This window comes from Diceros bicornis, chromosome 3 (assembly GCF_020826845.1).
Source record: "Diceros bicornis minor isolate mBicDic1 chromosome 3, mDicBic1.mat.cur, whole genome shotgun sequence".
Classification (NCBI taxonomy): Eukaryota; Metazoa; Chordata; class Mammalia; order Perissodactyla; family Rhinocerotidae; genus Diceros; species Diceros bicornis.
The window spans coordinates 46,969,434-46,993,638 of NC_080742.1; the positions used below are offsets into that span (position 1 = coordinate 46,969,434).

The 24,205-nt window shown below is 40.0% G+C and overlaps 1 long non-coding RNA gene across 1 annotated transcript in view; it reads right to left on the bottom strand.

The window, feature by feature from the left end:
- The window catches only part of LOC131395164 (uncharacterized), a 38,963-nt gene extending 32,231 nt beyond the window's left edge, over positions 1 to 6,732 (bottom strand). The window contains exon 1 of the long non-coding RNA XR_009216282.1: positions 6,644 to 6,732. This is a non-coding gene — a long non-coding RNA (uncharacterized LOC131395164). The remainder of the gene's footprint in view (positions 1 to 6,643) is intronic.
- Between the last annotated feature and the right edge of the window lie 17,473 nt (positions 6,733 to 24,205).

The window sequence follows — 24,205 nt, forward strand, 5'->3', positions numbered from 1 at the left end:
ACAAAGGAAACCCCATGAGGCTATCAGCTGACTTCTCAGCAGAAACCTTACAGGCTAGAAGAGAGTGGCACGATATATTTAAACTGCTAAAAGGAAAAAACTTACAGCCAAGAATACTCTACCTGGCAAGGTTATCATTCAAAATGGAAGGAGAGATAAAAAGTTTCCAAGACAAGCAAAAATTAAAGGAGTTTGTCACCAAGAAACCAGTGCTACAAGAAATGTTAAAGGGACTGATTTAAAGGGAAATGTGGAGACCACAACTAGGAAAAATTATCTATCTCCATGATAAGAGGGTAATGGATACAAATGCACAAAAAAGAGGTTAGATATGATATCCAAAACATAAAATGAGGGAGAAAGGGAGTTAAAGAGTAGAGCTTTCAGACAGAGGTCAAAGTAAAGAGACCATCAAATCTGTATAGAGGACTACTAAAACACTGAGAAAAAAAAAAGTTAAAAAATGGCACTAAGTACATACTTATCAATAGCTACTTTAAACGTCAATGGACTAAATGCTCCAATTAAAAGGCATAGGGCGGCTGATTGGATAAAAAACAAGACCCATATATATGCTGCATACAAGAGACACACTTCAGACCTAAAGACACTCACAAACTGAAAGTGAAGGGATGGAAAAAGATACTCCACGCAAATGGCAATGAAAAGAAAGCTGGGGTAGCAATACTCATATCAGACAAAATACACTTTAAAACAAAAACTTTAGAAAGAGATAAAGCAGGGCATTACATAATGATGAAGGGAACAATCCAACAAGAGGATATAACACTTGTAAATATCTACGCACCCAACATAAGAGCACCTGAACTTATAAAGCAATTATTAACAGACATAAAAAGAGAAATAGACAGTAACACAATAATAGTAGGGGACTTTAACACTCCACTTACACCAACAGATAGATCATCCAAACAGAAGATCAATAAGGAAACATTGGCCTTAAATGACACACTTGAACAGATGGACCTAGTAGATATATACAGAGCATTCCATCCAAAAACCGAAGAATACACGTTCTTTTCAAATGCACATGGAACATTCTCCAGGATTGATCACATATTAGGCCACAAAACAAGTCTCCATAAATTTTAAAAGACTGAAATAATACCAAGTATCTTTTCTGACCACAACGGTATGAAACTAGAAATCAACTATAGGAAGAAAATCAGAAAAGCCAGAAACACGTGGAGATTAAACAAAATGGTACTGAACTATGACTGGGTCAATGAAGAAATCAAAGGAGAAATCAAAAAATACCTGGAGACAAATGAAAATGAAAATACGACATGCCAGAATTTATGGGATACAGCAAAAGCGGTTCTGAGAGGGAAGTTTACAGCAATACAGGCCTATCTCAACAAACAAGAAAAATCTCAAATAAACAAGCTAACAATGCACCTAAAGGAAGTGGAAAAAGAAGAACAAACAAAGCCCAAAATCAGTAGAAGAAGGGAAATAATAAAAATCAGAGCAGAAATAAATGAAATAGAGACTAAAAGAACAACAGAAAAAATTAATAAAACCAAGAGCTGGTTCTTTGAAAAGATCAACAAAATTGACAAACCTTTAGCTAGACTCACCAAGAAAAAAAGAGAGAAGGCACAAATAAGTAAAATCAGAAATGAAAGAGGAGAAATTACAATAGACACCTCAGAAATACAAAAGATTATAAGAGAATACTATGAAAAGCTATATGCCAACCAATTCGACAATCTGGAAGAAATGGATAAATTCTTAGAATCCTACAATCTTCCAAAACTGGATCAAGAAGATATAGAGAATTTGAATAGACCAATCACCAGTAAGGAGATCAAAACAGTAATCAAAAACCTCCACAAAAATAAAAGTCCAGGACCAGACGGCTTCCCTGGTGAATTCTACCAAACATTCAAACAGGACTTAATACCTATCCTTCTCAAATTCTTCCAAAAAATTGAGGAGGAGGGGAAGCTCCCTAACTCATTCCATGAAGACAACATTACCCTGATACCAAAACCAGACAAGGACAACACGAAAAAAGAAAATTACAGACCAATATCACGGATGAACCTCGATGCAAAAATCCTCAACAAAATACTAGGAAATCGCATACAACAATATGTTAAAAAGATTATACACCATGATCAACTGGGATTTATTCCAGGTATGCAGGCATGGTTCAACATTCGCAAATCAATCAACGTAATAAACCACGTCAATAAAATGAAGAGTAAAAATCACATGGTCATCTCCATAGATGCAGAGAAAGCATTTGACAAGATACAGCATCCATTTATGATAAAAACTCTGAATAAAATGGGGATAGAAGGAAAGTACCTCAACATGATAAAGGCCATATATGACAAACTCACAGCTAATATCATCCTCAATGGTGAAAAACTGAAAGCTATCCCTCTAAGAACAGGAACCAGACAAGGATGTCCACTGTCACCACTCCTATTTAACATAGTACTGGAAGTCCTAGCCAGAGCAATCAGGCAAGAGAAAGAAATAAAAGGGATCCAAACTGGAAAGGAAGAAGTAAAACTGTCACTATTTGCAGATGACATGATTTTATATATAGAAAACCCTAAAGAATCCACCAGAAAACTATTAGAAGTAATAAACGAATATGGTTAAGTTGCAGGATACAAAATCAACATACAGAAATCAGTTGCATTTCTGTACACTAACAACGAAGTAGCTGAAAGAGAAATCAAGAATACCATCCCATTTACAATTGCAACAAAAAGAATAAAATACCTAGGAATAAACTTAACCAAAGAGGTGAAAGATCTGTACACCGAAAACTATAAAACATTGCTGAAGAAATTGAAGACACAAAGAAATGGAAAGATATTCTGTGCACTTGGATTGGAAGAATTAACAGAGTTAAGATGTCCATACTTCCTAAAGCAATCTATAGATTCAATTCAATCCCTATCAAAGTTCCAACAACATTTTTCACAGAAATAGAACACAGAATCCTAAAATTTATATGAAACAACAAAAGACCCCAAATAGATACAGGAGTCCTGAGAAAAAAGAACAAAGCTGGAGGCATCACACTCCCTGATTTCAAAATATACTACAAAGCTATAGTAACCAGCACGGTACTGGCACAAAAACAGACACACAGATCAATGGAATAGAATTGAAAGCCAAGAAATAAACCCACACATCTATGGACAGCTAATCTTCGACAAAGGAGCCAAGAACATACAATGGAGAAAAGAAAGTCTCTTCAACAAATGGTGTTGGGAAAACTGGACAGCCACATGAAAAAAAATGAAAGTAGACCCTTACCTTACACCATACACAAAAACTAACTCCAAATGGATTAAAGACTTGAATGTAAGACCTGAAACTATGAAACTTCTAGAAGAAAACATAGGCAATACGCTCCTCGACATCGGTCTTAGCAACATGTTTTCAAGCACCATGTCTGATGGGCAAGAGAAACAATGGAAAAAATAAACAAATGGGACTACATCAAAATAAAAACCTTCTGCACATCAAAGGAAACGATGAACAAAATGAAAAGACAACCTAACAATTGGGAGAAGATATTTGCAAACGATACATGTGATAAGGGCTTAATCTCCAAAATATATAAAGAACTCATGCATCTCAACAACAAAAAAACTAACAACCCAATTGAAAAATGGGCAAAAGATCTGAACAGACATTTCTCCAAAGAAGATATACAGATGGCCAACAGACACATGAAAAGATGTTCAACATCATTAACTATCAGGGAAATGCAAATCAAAACTACAATGAGATATCACCTCACACCCATCAGAATGGCTATAATTAACAAGACAGGAAACAACAAGTGTTGGAGAGGATGTGGAGAGAAGGGAACTCTCATACACTGCTGGTGGGAATGCAAACTGGTGCAGCCACTATGGAAAACAGTATGGAGATTCCTCAAAAAATCAAGGATAGAATTACCATATGATCCAGCTATTCCACTGCTGGGTATTTATCCAAAGAACTTGAAAACACCAATGCGTAAAGATACACACACCCCTGTGTTCATTGCAGCATTCTTAACAATAGCCAAGACTTGGAAACAACCTAAGTGCCCATCAAGGGACGAATGGATAAAGAAGATGTGGTATATATACACAATGGAATACTACTCAGCCATAAGAAACGATGAAATCCAGCCATTTGTGACAACATGGATGGACATTGAGGGTATGATGCAAAGTGAAATAAGTCAGAAGGAGAAGGTCAAATACCGTATGATTTCCCTCATTAAGTAGTAGATAATAACAACAACAAACAAACACATAGAGACAGAGATTGTATTGGTGGTTACCTGAGGGGAGGGGGGAGGGAGGATGGCGAAAAGGATAATTCGGCACATGTCTGTGGTGATGGGTTGTAATTAGTATTTGGATGGTGAACATGATGTAATCTATGAAGAAATAGAAGTATAATGATGTACACCTGCGGTTTAGACAATGTTGTGGACCAATGTTACTGCAATAAACAAAAAATTTAAAAATTAAAAAATAAAAAAATAAAAATAAAAAGACATTTAAAATGCTTTAGTGGTTGTCAAAGCATTTTCAAAGAACAGCAGTACCAGCATCACCTGGAAACCTATTAGAGATGCAAATTCTTGAGCCCTACCCCAGACCAATGGAATTAGAAACTCTGGAGGTGGACTCAGTAATCTGTGCTTTACCACACCTCCCAGATGGCTGTGATATGCACTAAGGCTTGAGAACCTTGACTCTTTGGAATCAGTGCACTGAGGAAAAGAGATACAAATATAAAGAATGGAGGCTAGTACTGCTAACACGTGGTTGATGTTGAATAGACTCTCTCTGTCACCTATTTATCTCTGTATTCCTCCCCTCACTCTGGTCTTCCTCAGCTAACCTGCTAATCCGTTCCCTTGTTTCTCAGCAATCTCCTCCCTCCTCCTCTTCCCCATTCCACCACAAAGAAACACTCCAACATACTTAACTCTCCTAGGCCAATTACTGATAATGTGGTCCACATGGTGATGAAAGACCAATTAGTCCAAATGCATTTTCCTTTTACTGAACAAAACAGAGCTAACTGGCTATTTAAAGTCATGTAGGAACCTCCACACACAAAGCCCAATTATTTGGCTGAATTTTTCACTTTCCAATTGCTCATGTTGGTGCTGTGTAGACAAAACCTAAACTAATTACTCTGTAGGTTTCTGGCTCCAACAGTATCAACAGAATGTGGAAGTCACATATTTGAAGATGCAGCCAAATGGGGTTCCCGGGAAGAGGAAATAAGCAATGGCTTTTCCCTAAATTTGAGTCCGTATTTATTTCTAGTAAAAGCTCATAATGAAAATTGCTATGTGCACTTGCTGACAAACACATTGAAATGAACAGAGCATCATTACTTGGCACGATGCAGTTTTTGCTCTATAGCTCTTATTTGTATAGCATTTTCATCATTTACCAGAACTTTGTTTTTCTAATCAGTAGATTGATAGAAGTAAATGTGGAGTATCAGGAAAAAAGAAAAAGCTTGAAAACAAATAGCCAAGTGCTGCCTTTTTATCAATCCCATTGCTTAATTGATAATCAGTGCATTTCCATTCAGTTTAAAACCAATTATTGTGATTTAGCTGTACAAAGAAAACTCTCCTTTTAAGCTACTTAAGGTACTAGAAATAACTTTTAAAATGTCACAATTTAAATAGATTTTATTAGGCAGAATATATACAATCAAGTGTCAATTCTCTTTGGGCAATTGTCAAGGAGCCTCAAAAATATTGTCAGGAGAGTTTTGTGCTATGTTATATGGGGTCGTTCTATTCCTGACAATGTCTCTCTGGTGTAAAATGTCTTTAGCACTGATGGACTTATCAACCTTCATCTCATTTCTCTTAAGTCCGTTTTCCAACTCCCCTCAGCAGTGCTGACTTCCCTTCCTGAAGGGTCAGCCCACCGCATTTCCTCTGTCATTCTTGACACAAGGCAAAGAGGATTTAAACAGCCTTGCATCCCAGTACTGATTTCTGGGCTCCTGTGGCTCTCCTGAATTAAAATTCCAGCTTTGGGGAAATAGGGGAGGCCTTTTCCCTAAATTTGGACCCATATTTATAAACTCAGTCCTAAGCTTCTGATGAATTTGCTTTTTCTCTTCCTTTTTCCTTTTACTGATATTATCATTACCATGTACGTTTAATAAAGGTTTGCAATGTTTCGGGCACTGTTGAGTAAATCCCTACCATAAGTTATAAGTGGGGGCCCCAAAAGTTCAACCATATAAAACGCAAGTTTCTTTTTTGAGAGGTTGACGAAATGATCTGAGTCAGCCCGCATCAAAACCAGGCAGCTGGAGACAATTGCCAACTGCATTACATCTGAAATTTGCATTATGGGGCTTTCTTATATTTTTAAATACATTATTATCTCACTTAATTTTCACAAAACCCTATGAGAAAGATATGACTATTTCCATTCGACAGCTGCGACTGTTGCAATTTAAAGAGGTCAGGTATCTTGCCCACAGACACAGACCACTATCATTTTCATCTCCAGCCCTAATGTGGCTCACTCAAGGGCCCTAGCTTTTGTCCACCATGCTATGGTTTCCTGTCTTTGTCAATCTCTGCGAAGGATAAAAGCCTTACCTTGACCCCCAGCCCAGTACAAACTGAAGACAGACTTTCCTGATAACACCAGCAGCCCAAAAGACTCCAGAACACCACCTGCTCCTCCACCGTCAAGATTTGTCTGCCTGGCTGAGACCACACAACCTCTTCCAGGAACCACCCGCCTCCCATGCAAAATGCAGCTTGAGTCACACTGGGTGGTGCTGGCAGTTAAACCAGTGACATTAGCAGAGTAACTTGACCTCTCTGACCTCAACTTCCTCTTCTGCAAAACGAATTTAATAGTAATGGTCTTGCACTTTTGTCATGTGGATGACAGAATATATACGTAAAGCCCCTGCCCTAGTGCCTAGGTACCTAGGTGCTCAATCGATGAGTGGTACCATCCTTATTTTTGCCCATGAGCTAACCCCCACTCGTCCACAGTTCACTAGGCTTATCTCCCAGCTCTCAGTTGCTGAGTATCATGCCAGTCTCAAGCTTTCTCCTTGATCGTGTTTATTCTCTGCTACTAGGAAAAAGCATCACTCAGGTTCTGAAACTCTGAGATATAACAGGCAGTAATTGTTAAGACTAGTTTCTGTTGTCTAAATATCATAACATTAACAGTTTTTTATATTCCTTTTATTGGGGGGGAGGGGAGGAGTAGGAGAGCCAATATTCTATGAAATACTTTTTGACAGGTTTAATGTAGATCACCTAAAATTTAGCAAAGTCTTCAAGTGTTTAACTGTCAAAAAAGTCTTCTCTCCTTCCCTCTCCCTCTCCATACCTCTCTGGTTTTCTCTTTCTTTTTGTTCTGGTACATCTGCCTCAGCTGGGACCTCCCAGACTCAAACGGAGTAGAAAAATTCCAAGATGCCAGGAAATTAATTCTCCCCGAAGGCTGGAAAGATCCATTTGATCCCCCATGGATCAAAATTGTGACTCTTTTTATTTCAAAGAAATGTAGTGTTAGAGTTGTTTTATGGGTGCTGTTCTTAGAGAGACGCTGGTATAGTGATATGAATAAACAGGTGTTTCTCCACAGTTCTGATGTGCGCAGGAAAGCCTTCAGCTTCCAGAGCACCATTCTCCAAGCTCAGAAACAGACAACTGACTCTGTAGAGAGCTGGGCTCTGATCATGTGAAGGACAGAACTTAGACTAGGAGTTAGGGGACTTGGGGTCCAATCTCAGCTCATTACCTACCTATGTTCCCCAGATTGAGCCTCATTTTTCTCCCTTGCACTGTGAGAGATTTGGAACAGAATTTTTAATTTTTTTTTTTTCCCTCAGGAAAATTCACTCTGAGCTAACATCTGTTGCCAATCCTCCTCATTTTTTGCTTGAGGGAGACTAGCCCTGAGCTAACATCTGTGCCAATCTTCCTCTACTTTTTTTTTATATGTAGGTCGCCGCCACAGCATGGCTGACAAGTGGTGTAGGTCCGTGCCCAGGATCCAAACCTGCGAACCTGGGCTACCAAAGCAGAACACACTGAACTTAACCACCACGCTATGGGGCAGGCTCCCTGGAACAGAATTTTTCTAAGATCTCTAGAGCCCTCATAGTTGGTGATTCTATGACTTCAGTCTTTCTGTGGGAAGAAGAAAAAGAGGCAGGGAAAAGGGAGACGGGAGTCCAGAATTGGGCAAATTAATATGGAGATAGTGTGTATACTAAGCATTAAGTTACTGGAACATTGCCCCAAGGCAAGGCCTGGGTCCTCAAAGCAAGGCAGTGTGGTATATCAGAAACAGGCTCTGAAGTTAGACAAACTGAGGTGTAAATCCTATTTGTACCTCACAATTGCTTTGTGGCCTTGGGCAAGCTGCTTAGTCTGAGTGTTAGACCTATAATCCGTGCAGACTGGGGATACTAACGCTTACCTCATAGGGGTGTTGTGAGAGTTACATGAGAAACTCATGGAAAGTGCTTATCAGATGGACTTCTAGTGTTCAAAACACACGTGGCCCCCTTGCTTTCCTTCACTCTTAGTCACAAGAAGTGAAGAATAAGACAACCTGAAAGAGCCTCCCATGGCCAAAGCTGGAACAGTTTGAGAAACAAAATAAATAACTAGTGTTGGATCATAACCCATAGAATAAAACAAATACCCACAAGTCCATACTAATACGAATAAGTATTTGAACATATAAATAAATTAAGAGGGGCAGTTCTGCTTTACAGAAGCATTCCAATCAATAATACATAATAATAGTTGTGGACAAGATCCTCCACGGATGCCAAAATTGGTAAGCAAAATTTGAGGAGCAACATGATATTTGTGTAGTCTTAAAATATCTCCCCCAAAATATTTATCAATTATATGGAAAAAAATAGTGACTTGATAGCGAAGAAGCCCAGCAGACACTACTTTAACCAAGTAATTAAGGATCACATCACCAGAATTAAGACAAATTGACATCATGTGCCCCCTAATGTGCACTGAGAAGGGAAACCTTCTGTTGCATCCTTCTTCAAACTACATAACCCCAATCTCATCGTGAGAAAACATCAAGTAAATCCAAACTGAGGGGCATTCTACAAAATCACTGACCAGGACTCTTCAAAAGTATTCGGATCGTGAAAGATAAGGAAAGACTGAGGAACTGTCACAGATTGAAGGGGGCATGACAGTAAAATGCAACATGGGATCCTCAACTGGATCTGGGGCAGAAAAGGACTTGGATGAAAAACTGGGAAAATCCAAATAAAGTCTGTGGTTTACTTAATAGTATTATATCAATGTTAATTTCTTAGTTTTGATCATTGTACTATGCTTATGTAAGACATTAAGATTGGAGAAAGCTGGGTGAAAGATATATGAAAAATTTGTACTATTTTTGCAACGTTTGGGCACTTAAAATTCTTTCAAAGTAAATGCATTTTTTAAAATGAGAGGACAATGCTTTTCATCAGTAGTACTCAAAGTACATAAGAGTAAACAGTAGAAACTGTTTTAGGGGTAATTTTAGGTCTATTGGATTTAAAATTTTTTTTAATTGTGGCTTCATGTTTTAAAAGGACAACTATAGAAGTGATGGGAAGGGCTCTGCTGTGTCTTCCTGGGAAGATTTAATTTTATTTCATCCTTCCTAAGGACAGCCTGCCCTCTCTCCACTTACATATTCCTACTCAACGCTGGGAGTGTACCGAACACATTCCTCAACAAGTCCACAAGAAGCACTTCCAAGTGGAAAATGATAAGACTCAATCCAATCTTCTTCTGCATTAGAAACATTATAATGCTAATCTTGTGTATGTAGAGGTCTTTGATATTCATGAATCCTATAAATGGTCACTAATATTTACATATTTTTTATTTGAAAAAAGATTAAGCAACAAAGACCTCTTAAAGAGTTGGAGTCAGACTCCAACTTAGAACTCTCCATTCTGTTTTAAAAATCTTATTCCAGCACTTAATTCTTGACAAGACATAACTATCTTTTAACTCTAAGAATACAGTAGTCAAGTTGGAATTTGGAACTTTAATTTCATCAAAACAATGCATGTTTCTAGTTTTGAAAATATTTTTTCATGATTGGAAGGGCAGTGATTCACCTGTTGTATTCTTAGAAGAGATAACAATAAAATTTCAGCATTGCTTTCCCCCTCCCCCTCCCCATTCTCCTCTTCCACCTCTGCTGTAGAGGTGTTGAAAGCATATAACATCAATGTGAAATAGAAACTTTGCTCTCTGCTGTAAAATAATGAAGCCAAGTGTTGATTAATACCACCACTCCAAATAGCCCCCAGAAATTAGACCGTGGAAGCTGAGATTTATCTGCAAACAACATTTCCCTTTCCCCTCTTCTTCTGGTAAGAGAACCTCTCTCTCATATGGAGAACAGAGAACAAATCTCTCTGTTCAGGGATAGGAAAGTCATGAAACCTTGGCCAGTTAGGGTCATTCCCAGTACTTGTGCTGCAGCCTTTCTCTCTGAAATTATAGGCTATAAAGCAGAATATATCCCTGGAGCGCTGTAGGATACCATCTATTTTACCAGGGGAAAGAAATTTCCAGAGAATGAAGCCAACACGGTGAAAAGTAGATCTGAAAAATGGAGGGAGAGAGAGGGGAGATTGGAGGGGCTGGGGAGTGGAGAAAGAGTGAAAGAAGAGAGGAAGTTAGAGACAGTGAGGAAGAAAGAGAGCAAGACTGAGAGGGCGAGGTTTCTATGAACATTTGACACAAGACCCACCAGCTCTGTTTGAATTCTGCACTCTTGTGGACTCTTCAGTTACATGCCTGAAGATATTCCTATTTTCCTTCAGCTAGATGAGGTTGTCACTCTGTCACTGTGAAAAATAAACATCTTATTTGTTAATTATACCTCAATAAAGCTGGGGGAAAATATGATTTACAATTTTTAATAAGGAAATAAAGGAATGGCATTGAAGGTGATGGGGTTCAGGGCAGGCCGCCCCAAGATGTGCTACTCTGACATGCAGATTATTTCGAGCTGAAGACAATAAAGGCTCAGAAGAATCATGAAGGACATTTGACCTTCCCCCAAATTGCCTAAAAGAATTTAAGATAAGAGGCCTGTCTCGAGGACAGGCCATCACCATAGATAACTCTGGGTATCAATAGACTGGGAGGGTCCTTGCTAAGCCCATTCTTATCAAAGTTCTGTTTACCAAACATTTACATTTGTAAAGGAAATCTCCATCTGTAAAGGTATCTCCCTCTCTGTATGGGGATGAAGAGGGAATGACCTCATCTCTAGAAACTTATCTATGAGTAAGGCAAAGCCTTAAATCTTCGTAATAACCTTACTCTTGTTTACTGTGTTTTTCTGGTAATCTCCCATAACTGACTGCCCCCACCCCCAACATGCCCCTTTGTCTGTAGCTGAAGAGGGTATTTGAGAGGAGAACCTCTGCCATTTTGTTGAGAGACTCAGTTTCCCTGGGTCTCTTCTATGTATATGTGTTATAAAGCTTTGTTCAATTTTTTTCCTGCTATTCGGTCTCATGTCAATTTAATTGGTAGCCCAGCCAGAAAGGACCCAGAGTGGGTAGAGGATAGTCTTCCTCCCTACAATGGAAAAGAAATTTTTTAAATAAACATCTTGATGAGCATGATCACTTTCTGTGTCTAATCAGATAAAGGAAGCAGCTAAGCTCTCTAGCAACCTTCCTTACCTTGACATTTGAACATGCCTGTGACCATGCAGGAGATCAGGCTGTGAAATCTAACTTGGAACTCAATTACAATCTTCCCCTCTGGGGCTTGTGCTACAGAGAATTCCAAAAAAGTAAGATTGACTTTGATGCTGAAATGAGGGGCCAACTTGCTTTAATATACTCAGTTGTCTGTTGGCAAAAGTAGTTAGATAATGTATTACTAAAGCCCATCCTTGAGAACATCTCTGATGCTTGGGTCACCATGGTAATGAGTGGGGTGCTCAAGTTTTTCAGGAAGTGAGAGTCCCCTCCTTGTCCAGTTCAGGCCAGTTGAGCCCACCAGCTCATCAACTGGGCCATTTTTTGAAGATGTGTCCTATGAAGAGCCATGAAGCTTGACTATGCTTGAATGCAGATCATCAATTACCTCACTTCTCCTTACCTCCAATCATCTATCCCCACAAGTCAGACCACCTTGCCCCCTACCCTGTAAATATCCCTGAGTATCCATTTTTGGAGAGGCAGATTTTAGATTGGTTCTCCTGCTTCCTTGCTTGGCTGCCTTGTGATTAAATCGTTTCTCTTTGCAATCTTATCATCTTGGTGATTGGCATAATCATGTGGCAGGCAAAACAAACCTGGTTTGGTAACAACGCTAGTTTCTCTTCAGTGTTCCCCCATAGAAACAGTTTCTCATTGCTCATGTGCAAGGGAGAGAAAAATCATCTGCTATATTTTATTAATATTTAAAGGTTAATGAACTTACCCTTTACTCCTTCTAGTAATATTACTGTATTTCATAAGGGTTAACATCAATGTTTAACAGAAAGAAATGATTATCTAATGGTGAAATTACAAGGACTGTAGTATGTGGATGAGGAAGATATTTTTGGCAAGGAAGTTATCCTCCTATTTACATAAGGAGCTTTAAAAGTGACATTTTAGATATCAGAAGCTTGTACATCTTTTTACATTATTCAAAATCCAGATATGGGGTCATGCAGGGGATCAACTCATTCTTTGTTTCTTAGAGTAGAACAAGGCATACAATTTCACAAAAATAATTTAAATTATTTCTGCAAGTTCCTTCAAAATCCAGACACATTAATGTCCCAATTCCCCTTGACTTACCACCCTTCAGGACTTTTTACCAGCAGGCCATTCTTTACTCTCTGGGCACATAAGAGATCAGAAAATGAAAGTACAAGCCTTAAATCTGAACTGTTCTTAATTAAAATAAAATCATTTTTGTGATTTCTGTCCATTCAAGTCACAAGGTGTGCCAACAGGACACTAAACAAATGGCTGATTTACACAATTAAATAATCAAAACATCTAGTAAAAATAAAAAGAGCGTCAACAAGCCTGAACTTCTGGAGAAGGGGAAGGATAATCCAGATATTTTTGGACACATTTCCATCATGCCCTTTTCAGTGAAGACCCTCTTTCAAATGCTCTCCCCTTCTCTTGATTTCTCTTTTTTTCTTCATCCTCCTCTGTTTTCTGTTCTTTTTTCATTTTTCCGTCCTTTTCTCTTCCTTCTATCATCCCCTCTTCCCATCTCCTCTTTCAATCAATTATTTGGTTAGTATTTCCTGGGAAGCTAATTGGTTCTAGGCACTGGGCTAAACACTGGGGATTAAACAAGAGAAAGCAGAGTGCCTGCTATCGTAGTTTTCTTTTCTTTTTTTTTTTTTTTGGCTCTTTTCAGTTTATTGCATGAAGGAGTTACACTAGTGCAAGTTAAAAGCAGACCCCAAATGGTTACATTATACAAGCTGTGAGGTTTTTAAACTTGTGACAAGCGACAGAAAGGAAATTCTACTCATTGCAAGGAAATCCTCGCTTAAGCTTCAATGAGCCAAAAGCACTTAAAACCCATGGACCTTCAGCTGCTCATCCTTAGCCAATCCAATCTCTACCAGGAACTGGCATATGTTCTTGTGCTGGTCACCCTGTAGTTGAATTACTTCTCCATATTCTGGATGCTCAATTATAGTACCATTGCTGGCAAATTTCTTCTTAAACGCCTTCACTAGTTTCTTTTCATCATAATCATCATGGGGCCGGCCCGGTGGCTTAGTGGTTAAGTGCACACGCTCCGCTGCTGGTGGCCCGGGTTCGGATCCTGGGCGTGCACTGACACACCGCTTCTCCAGCCATGCTGAGGCAGCGTCCCACATACAGCAACTAGAAGGATGTGCAACTATGACATACAACTATCTACTGGGGCTTTAGGGGAAAAATAAATAAATAAATAACATTATATCGTAATCATCAGCGATCCCTTGGACAGAAGCAAGAGTCTTCCTGCCGTTTCTCTGTTGAATTCTTATATAGATATAATCCTCAGTGCCAGCAGGAAGCAGATCATCAGCCTTACTTGCAACAGCAAAGGGGTCGAAAGAGTTGAGGTTCTGGATAGTGGACATACGATAGGATTCCTTCTCCTCGGTGGAAACTGCCTGCGGAAGGCGGCGGCGGGAGAAGGCAGTGCGGGGGACAGAGCGTCGGGAAGCGAGGGGGCTCAAGGGGGAGGCTGCTGAGTCCTCGGCAGCAGCTCAGTGACTGGGGCCCGTAGTTTTCTATTGCTCAGTAAATTACCACAAATTTAGTGGCTTGACCCAACACCCATTTATTAGCTCCCAACATGTCATAAGTCCAGCATGTTAACGGCAGGAATCTCTGCTAAGGGTCTCACAGGGCCAAAATCAAGGTGTCAGCCAGGCTGAGATCTCAGGTATAGGTTCTGAGGACAGATCCATTTTCAAGTTCATTCATATTGTTGGCAGAATTCAGTTCCTTGCAGTTATAGGACTGAGGTCTCAGTCCCTTTGCTGTCTGTCATCCAGTGCCTCCCTCGGCCATTAAAGCCAACTGCATTCGTTTTCACATGGCCCCTCCATCTTCAAGCGAGGAACCATGTGTCAAATACCCCTCATGTTTTGTATCTCTCTGCCTTCCTCTTCAGCCACCAGCCAGAGAAAACTCTCTGCTTTTAAAGGTTTATGTGGGCCTCCCTGGCTAATCCAGATTAATCTTGCTATACAACAAAATATAATCTCAGGAGTGATAACTCATCATATTCACAGATCCCAGGGACTCAGGCAGGACATTTGTGGGGGTCCATTGTAGAAACCTGCTATATCTGCCATCAAGGGGTTCACAATGCAGTGGGGGCAGGCAAACAATAGCATTACAGTAAGATAACTGTTGGTGGTCTAGTGGTTAAGGTTTGGTGTTCTCACTGCTGCGGCCTGGGTGCACTTCCTGGTCAGGGAATCACCTTACCTGCCTGTCGGTTGTCATACTGTGGTGGCTGCGTGTTGCTGCAATGCTGAAAGCTATGCCACGGGTATTTCAATTACCAGTAGTGTCACCCATGGTGGACAGGTTTCAGCAGAGTCTTCCAGACTAAGACAGACTAGGAAAAAGGACCTCGCCACCCACTTCCGAAGAAATTGGCCATCAAAACCCTATGAATAACAGTGGAGCATTGTCTGATATAGAGTCAGAAGGTGAGAGGATGGTGCCAAAAGTCTGGGCAAGCTTCCACTCTGTTGTACACAGGGTCATTAGGAGTCAGAGCAACTCGTCTTAACAACAACGATAACTGTACAAAAGCGAGTGGGGTAAACAAAATGTGGTATGTACATACAGTAGAATATTATCCAGTTATAAAAACGAAGGAAATTCCAACGCATGCTACAATATGGGTGAACCTTGAGGACATTACGTAAGTGAAATAAGCCAGATACAAAAGAACAAATATTGTATGATTCCACTCATATGAGGTACTTAGAATAGGCAAATTCATAGAGACAGAAGGTAGAATAGAGGTTACGAGAGGCTGAGGGAGGGGAGAAAGGGGGAATTATTATTTAATGGGTACAGAATTTCTATTTGGGGTGATGGAAACATTCTGGAAATGCATGGTGGTGATGGCTGCACCGCATTGTGAATGCGCTTAATAGTACTGAATTGTGTACTTAAAAATGGTTTAAGAGATAAGTTTCATGTTACATATATTTTACCACAATGAAAGAAAATTGAAATGTTGACAAAGATAGAGTGGGGGCGTAAGAAAAGGACAGCACAAGAGCCTCCTGAAAGATCAAAGTGTCAGATCAGGCAGCAGATAAGATCAGAGGAGTGCTGGGAGGAGAAGGGTGTGGACTGTGTGGTAGGGAGGGGTGGCGTCATAATTTCAGTTCTGTTTTTGGTCATCTCAAGCCTAGAGTAACTTGTTCATTTTGTCCAGATATGTCTTTCCTTTCTCACAGAGGCTTCCCGGAAAGCAAGCCTTATTTAACAATCATTGGTAGTCCTAGAACCTCGAGTGTTGGTGGCAGACGTGTGAATTAAATAGCTGCTTTTTATTATACGTCACCTTGGTGACCCCAAGTTCACCTTGTTTTTAGGAAATAAAAGAAAGAAGGAAACACAGAGACTGAACCCACTCTACTCTGGGCACTGTGCTTCCTCGAAGAGCTGAGATGCCTCACAACAACTCTGCTGGTTAAGCACTATTATCACCAGTCTTACCAGTAAAACAATTGAAGTTTTGAGAGTTTAGATAGTTTCCCCCATATCGGGTGGCTAGGAGGGTGAAGCTCTTCCCCATCTCAGGGTCTTGTTTTATGCTGTTACCTTTATCTCGAATGTCTGTTTTCTTTCTCAACACTATCACCACCACCACCCCCACAGACAACTACTTACCATTATTCACCTAACTCCTACCCATTATTAAGCAGGGCTACCATGTTCAGCTTTATAGACTGTGCTCTGGAAAAGACACCAGAGCACCATTCGCATAGATTACAACATAAAAGATGCCCCCTGGGGCTGTACAGTGCCCAACCTGTGCAAACACACATGGCAAACCTCTTCACTTTTTGACTTAGATGTTCCTCAGGGGGACGTGGTTAGATCTCCACTCGTATTGCACCTATATTCTCCTTCAAAGCATCTATAACAAGCCCACTTAAATAGTTATTTGCATAATTAATGTTTGATATCTGACTTCCCTGCTAAACTGTACGTTCAATAAAGGGAGGAATCTCATCTGCCTTAAATCTTTTTGAACAAATTAATGACATAGAGCTACATTTATGTGAGTTCAAAGCAAGGCTTTTTCGATTGTAATTTACTGATGACTGTGACTGAAGCACAGAAGGATGTGGAACTCAAGGAATAGCATACTCGCTCTCTAAACCTTAACTCTTGCTTCATTCATTTTTTTCTATAGCGTGTTAAATTAATAACATTTTTTGCAATTTTACTAAATCTATTGATCATAATTCTGAACATGCCTATATTATCTGCTAAAGAGGCACCCTATGGAGCCACATTTTTTACTAGATGACCATGCTGGATTGAATAGTGTCCCCCCAAAATCTACCTGGAACCTAAGAATGTGACCTTATTTGGGAATGGGGTCTTTGGAGCTGTAGTTAGTTAAGATGAGGTCATACTGGATTAAGGTAGGCCCCAAAATTCAATGACTGGTGATTTTATAGGAGAAAGAAGAGAGAGAGTCAGAGACAGAGTAGACACAGGAGGAAAGAAGGCCGTGTGACAACAGAGGCGGGGACGGGAGTGATGAAGTTACAAGCCAAGGAACACCAAGGATTGCTGGCAATTACCAGAAGCTATGGAGAGGCAAGGAAGAATACTTTCCTAGAGCCTTCAGAAGCAGAATGGCCCTGCAGACACCTTTGATTTCAGACTTCTAGACTCCACAACTATGAGCGAATAAATTTCTATTGTTTTAAACCCAAGTACCCAGTTTCTGGTACTTTGCTACGGCTCTCTTAGGAAACTAATATAATAACCTTTCCTATAACTACTTAGGGTCAAGACAATGCTGAGTGCTGCGACAAATACACCTCAAATTTTCAGTAGCTTATTAATAGAAATTTGAGACTCAGTAGTGATAGTTTACTGTATATGTTCCAGGTGTATTGGAGACTGTCTTCCACATGCTGATTCAGTGATCTAGGCTCTTTTTATCTTGTGTATCCACTATTGTCTGTGGAAAAAGAAAGAAACCATTTAGAACACATACCCACTTTTAATTCCCTTAAGTGACACAAATTTCTGCTCACATTCCATTGGCAAGAACTGGTTATATGGCTCCACTAGATAAAAGAGTAAATACAGGTGCTTTTGAAAGACAATTCTATGTTGTGGAAAGGGAACACAAATTTTGCTGGACAGTTTGCCATATCTGCTGTATTGACCTCTCAACCTCAGCTGATGTGGCCATTCTGAGCAGTGACCTCATACTTGGCATAAAACAATGAGCTTGATTAATCAGATTCTTTTGTGTGTGTGTGTGTGTGTGTGTGTGTGTGTGTGTGTGTGAGGAAGATCAGCCCTGAGCTAACTATGCCAATCTTCCTCCTTTTTTTTTTTTTTTTTTGCTGAGGAAGATTGGCCCTGAGCTAACATCCATGCCCATCTTTCTCCACTTTATAGGGGACGCCGCCACAGCATGGCTTGACAAGCAGTGTGTCGGAACCTGTGCATCTGCGAACCCAACCTGCAAACCCTGGGCCGCCAAAGCGGAGCATGCGCACTTAATCGCTTGCGCCACCAGGCTGGCCCCAATCAGATTCTTATTTTTAGAAATTTTGTTTTAGAACCTCAGAGAGAAGGCAGCACTTAGAAGAGGAGCTAAAGCTGAAAGGATATACTCAAAGAGTCATAGGTAGAGTCAAGGCCGTGAACAATCATGAGAAGCCCAAGTTAGGAGGAAGCAGAAACTATGAATAATCAAGAACTTTAATGAGTATGCAATTGAACAGGAAGAGGATAACCAACTAGCTGATAACCAAGAGTCACTAGGTCGTGTTAATAGCAGAGCACCAGAGTGAAACTCCTCAAAATCCTTCTGCTACGGCTCCTAAAGCATCTGTGGATAAAGTGTCAACTCTTCTAAGACTCAAACTGACTATATTTCCTGTTTCTGGAATCTTCTGACATGCCAGCTGCCAATGTTACACATGTATGCTTACAATATCCTCCCTTATGCCATCCACCTCTTGTGACTTGCATAATTTGAATAGTTGTTTCTTGCAATCCAAAGAATATTAGGAAAACAATCATCCTGTACTTATTCCTTATCGTCTGAGTATTAGAGAGAAAGAAAGCAAATTAACTTATGGAAGATCTACAGCAAGTACACCACACAGCTCTGACTCAGCAGCCCATTCCTTGGATTGCTGGGCCATTCTGCTCCCACAGAAAAACTCCATGGGCAGCTAAAGTTCACACTGTATCATTCAAGTTCTTCATTGCACTCAACAGGATTCACTCTAGCCACTTTAAGCAAAAAAAAATTGATTACAGGGTGTTAGGTAGTGAATAAAATTTGTAGGAGGAAAACCAAGTTTGAATGGAGCCAGGAGAAGTGATCAACCATTCAATGAGGCTGTTCTAGCAAAACCCATTGATGCTTAGCACCTATGATGCTGGGAACTGGAGAGAAAACGCTTCCCAGCAGTTATCGCAGAAGAACCAAATTCCTCTGCCGTTGTGCTTGTCTGAAGGTCCGATTCCCCCATATGTAGCTGCCTCCTCGTGTTGCTGTCTTCTGCTTTTAAGTTTTTTCTCAGCAGAACCTAGATCACAAACAGAAACCTAGTGCAAGAGAGCGTGGAAATGTAGTTTTTTAGCCTTCCAGTCTTTATAGTACAGGAGGGCAAGTGAAAGGGGTTTAAAACGGTATTGAATATGCCAATCTCTAATAGTTGCAATCCATATCATCTCCTAGAAACTGACCTACCAAGGAGAACTCTTACTATACACCCGACCACAGCATGTGGTAGAAGTGCTACTCCACAGGGTAATGAGTGACAGCACTCTGTGTGCTTCCTCTGTGAAGATAGTGACTGAGTGAAAGGATGGACCAGGTTCTGAGCTTAGTGTAGCCACTGATCTGAAGGACTTTGACAGTAATGTCACTTTACTCACCATCCTGTAGGGTTGGACAGAGAGCAATGATCACCAGCACTGATTATCCGGTCTCTAGACGTTATTGTAAAAGTTTTTAAATAACTTGATATTTAATTCCAGATCTCCTTTGAGTGTCAGGAGGCAGTATACGAAATCAAAGAATAGTAAGGTACTCAAATGAAAACATTTTGAGAATCACTGATATTCTCACAATAAGAAAGGAGGAAAGACAGACACTAAAAATGAAAGAAAATCTTATTAAATCTCTAAGAATGAAAAATATGGATGATAAATGTGAATTGCTATTTATGAATAGTATAGTCAACTCTGATTTTTCAAACTAAAGGGAAGAGCATTAGATTGGAAAATAAAAACAATAGCAGAGAATTACCTCAGGGCCTTCTTCAAGCATGTTCATCTCAAAGATGGAGATGGGTAATCCACCCTATACGCCGCCACCAAATTAATTGTTCTAATACATTTCTTTTTTCTCATGAGGTAGATTGGCCCTGAGCTAACATCTGTTGCCAATCCTCCTCTTTTTGCTGAGGAAGATTGGCCCTGGGCTAACATCCGTGCCCATCCTCCTCTACTTTATGTGTAGGATGCCACCACAGCATGGCTTGACAAGTGGTGCGTTGGTCTATGTGCGGGATCCGAACCTGGAAACTCCAGGCTGCCGAAGCAGAGCAAATTTAACCACTATGCCACCAGGCTGGCCCCCTAACACATTTCTTTAATTATGGCACTCTCCAGCTCAGAAACCTAAGCAGTTTTCCGTTGTTTAAAAAATAACAAATTTCTAACAGTTGGGGCCCTCCACATTCTGGGACCAAGCGAGCTTTCAGTTTACATAGAGTTTACATTTTGTGGTCAAGCTGGTCTCTTGCTTGTCCCCAAAAATGCAAGGCAGTTGCCCACCTCTGTATGTTCGTTCACGTTACTTTCTCTGCTGAAATCATCTCTGAATCTCAAAGTTACACTTTTCCTACAGGTCCACACCCCTACCACCAGCTTCTTCTATAAGCTTTCCTGGACCATCCTAGCCAGGAGCAACCTCTTCATCCCTGATGACCTCAGAAGCTCTATTACAGCACTTACCACACGCTCTCTTCTGTTACAGTTTTTGGTATATATGTTTTTTAGCTCTTGCCTTAATCTCTTCCCAAGCTCTTGGGGTCAGGGGCTATATCTGATTCATATTTATATCCTACAAAATTCCTTGTCCAATGATTTACACAAAGTAGGGATTTAATACATATTAGTTGTGTGCATGACCATATGTATGAATGAATTAGGAAGCATTAAGAGTAAAAAGTCATGGTACCTATAAATTGAAAGTAGGTCATCAAACTGACGATACTCAACTGTAGTTTTATATATGTATATATGTATAATGGAGTTTGTACAGTGACATTTCTACATTTGTAAAGAAATCAATCACCCGATCCTAATTTTCAGTGTTTTACCATGCTTTGCATTCACCAGTGCAGGCGGAATATGTGTCAGAGGAAGTGATGGCTCTCTAGTTACATGCAACATACTCAGGATTTTGCACAATGGTTTGCCGTTTGTCAATGTTAACATGCTCCACAGCAAAAAAAAAAAAAAAAAAGCCACATCAGATGAATTATGGTTTCCTTCTCGCTCTCAGAGCAGCAGTAACCCATAGCCACGTCTAGTTAGCGCATAGAGTCGTTAACCACCGTTACAAGAGGCTCAGCCTTCACACGGAAACACGTCAGCAGCTCTTTGGCGGAAGGCTAAAATATCTGGGTTACTCAGTGTCAAATCCATTTCGTGCACCTCTGTGGGACTACCTGAAACAAAGTGAAGTTACTGAGACCTGCAAGGTACAGTAAATTGACTCCTAGAAAAACTCCTTCAATGTCAGGTAAATGCATATGTGTACTATGAAATTTTAAAAATGTATGTATGGTTATAAATCAAGGTGTATTCTTGAAGTCTGCTCACGCATCTGCTCTTTTTCCCACAAAAGAAGTTGAGCTTTGTTTTTCTCCCCTGAGGAGCAGCACCTTATAATGCCGCATAATTCCAAGAGATATCAGAAAGCAATCTCCTCTGTTCCCTCATGAGTTTCAAGAACCAATCTCTCGGGGAAAGGGAAGAATTTTGTGATTTATCAGCTGCCTTGTTTAAACACTTCACAAGTGAATTATTGCAATCTGCATGAGGCACTCAAAAGAACAACTTTCTCTAAACACTAACCATCATTCAATCACAGAAGAAGAGGACAGGGAAATATGACCAGCGTGAAATGGTAGTCCTTTTCTTGAAGCCAAGAAAAGATTCATAAAATCATTAACTTCTCCTACAAGTCACTATATTAAAAGTGAAAAACTTGATCAAAGAAGGGACATAGTTAAATGGAAGCTATTGACAAATATTATTTTGACCAGTAGGATTGACAAATTTTAATAAAATTAGATGGTTGAGATTTATTATAGTCAGGAGATCTCTTTGAACAGGGAAGAGAAAATTTTCAGTTATCATTCTTAGATACTTTTTGTCACTGCCTTTATACTTTATATCCAAGATGAACCTGAAGGACAATTTAAAATAGTACTTAGTGGAACAATACTATTGTTCTCTTCCAGGTAGAGAGAGTAAAATTCGCTCGTACCTGCCCAGAAGAAATAAGCTCAAAATGAAAATGAGAAAATCCAGCCTGCTTCAGTGCCACCAGAGGAAGGAAAAAGAAAAAAAAAAAAATACCATAAAAACAGTAAAATGTACTCATGATAAGTTGTCTTGGAAATATCACCCTGTACTCAGTGAAGAAAGAAATGTGAAGAATGACAGAATTTTTTTCCCACTGATTTCTAGGAGGAGAGAAAACAGTATATTCAAATAAGACAATAATGAGTTTCGTAGTAATAATGGAAGTCTTTAGACACTTCAAAGACAGCATTGCTTATTGATATTATGTGTGTATCAGGCCCTACCCTAGACACTTTCTATAAATTGTCACTAATTATCACCACCGACTGATAATAAATAAGTATTACTATATTGCTATTTTCATTTTACAGAAGAGGAAACTATTGCTCACTGAAGATCAGAAATGTATCTAAAGCATGACAGCTAGTAATTTGCAGTGCTGTCTTCAAATCCAGATCTGTGATACTAAAACCTGTGCTCTCTCCATCACATTACAGTGGTTCCCAATACACTGGCCCCAGATCAGAAAAACAATGAAGGATATATCTTAGCTATACTGCACAGAACTAGATGGTATATGAAGGAAATTTCTAGACATGGTCTCCAGTTTTGTATGGGGTTCAGAGTTTAAGAACCACCCTGATATGAGCAAACTATATTTGGCTAATTGACTTATATGTAAATTAAATTAATAAATAGGCTTGTATCCCCAGTCAGAAGACTTCCTATAATTATACCACCCCCATGGAAATACAAACCTTTCCTTTCCAGGCTGTCCTTTATTTCTGTGTTAGCATTTGTCTATCGGTTCTCAGCATATCACAGATTCTCTCATTGCTGGAGTCCAGCTATATGGGGCATAAACTATATGTAGTCAACTGACAAAGGTGCAATCTCAGTTTGCTGCGCCCCTTGGGGCAGCTTTACACCTCTCTCGTTCTTTTACAGTGTGCTCCTTTTCCTCTTCCTCTTGTCCACTGGTGACTCTGCCAACCCTGGAACTTGAGTATCCTTGGGAAATTCTCATGGGGCCCTGGACCCATTCTATCATCCAAGCCAAAATGGTTTTCTTCTAAAATGTAGACGCTCCACATTTGAAGTCTTTCTCCCTTCCTGGATTCATCATTTTTTTAGACCATGTTCTCTTTTCTAGCTGACTTGATCTTTGTTGACAGATGAACATGTTTTTGGCCACATCCTGTCTCTTTACCCTCACTCATATGACAATGCATTCTGCTCCCCTGATCTTGAAAATTCTTATTGCACACCTACCTCCACCACCTTGGTTTCTCTCTTATATAGACGGTCTATCAAACTAGCCCATTATCTACTTGCCTATATGTGCTCTTACCTCTATCAGACAAAAGTACCCTCAAACCTGCATGTAATTTGAGAAAACGATTTTTGCCACATTAATATCACCACGAAGAAGTTCCCAAGCAGCCCAGTGAAAAACGCACAAACTTCTTTTTTTTTAATCCATAGACTTTGGTATTGCCCAAAGCCTTTGCTGGAAGAATCCCTGATGTTGAATCTGATCACATGTCAGGCCTCCATTGGCATCCTGGCTGGGCAGCGTTCTGTGTACCTGTCAGCTGAAGCATCCTCTTCCAACTGCCCCTAATCAGGTTGGCTTGTTTCAATAAAGGGCCCCTGGTGGCCGACCCCGTGGCTTAGCTGTTAAGTGCTCGCACTCCGCTGCTGGTGGCCCGGGTTCGGATCCCGGGGGCGCACCGACGCACTGGTTCTCTGGCCATGCTGAGGCCACGTCCCAGGTACAGCAACTAGAAGGACATGCAACTATGGCATACAACTATCTACTGGG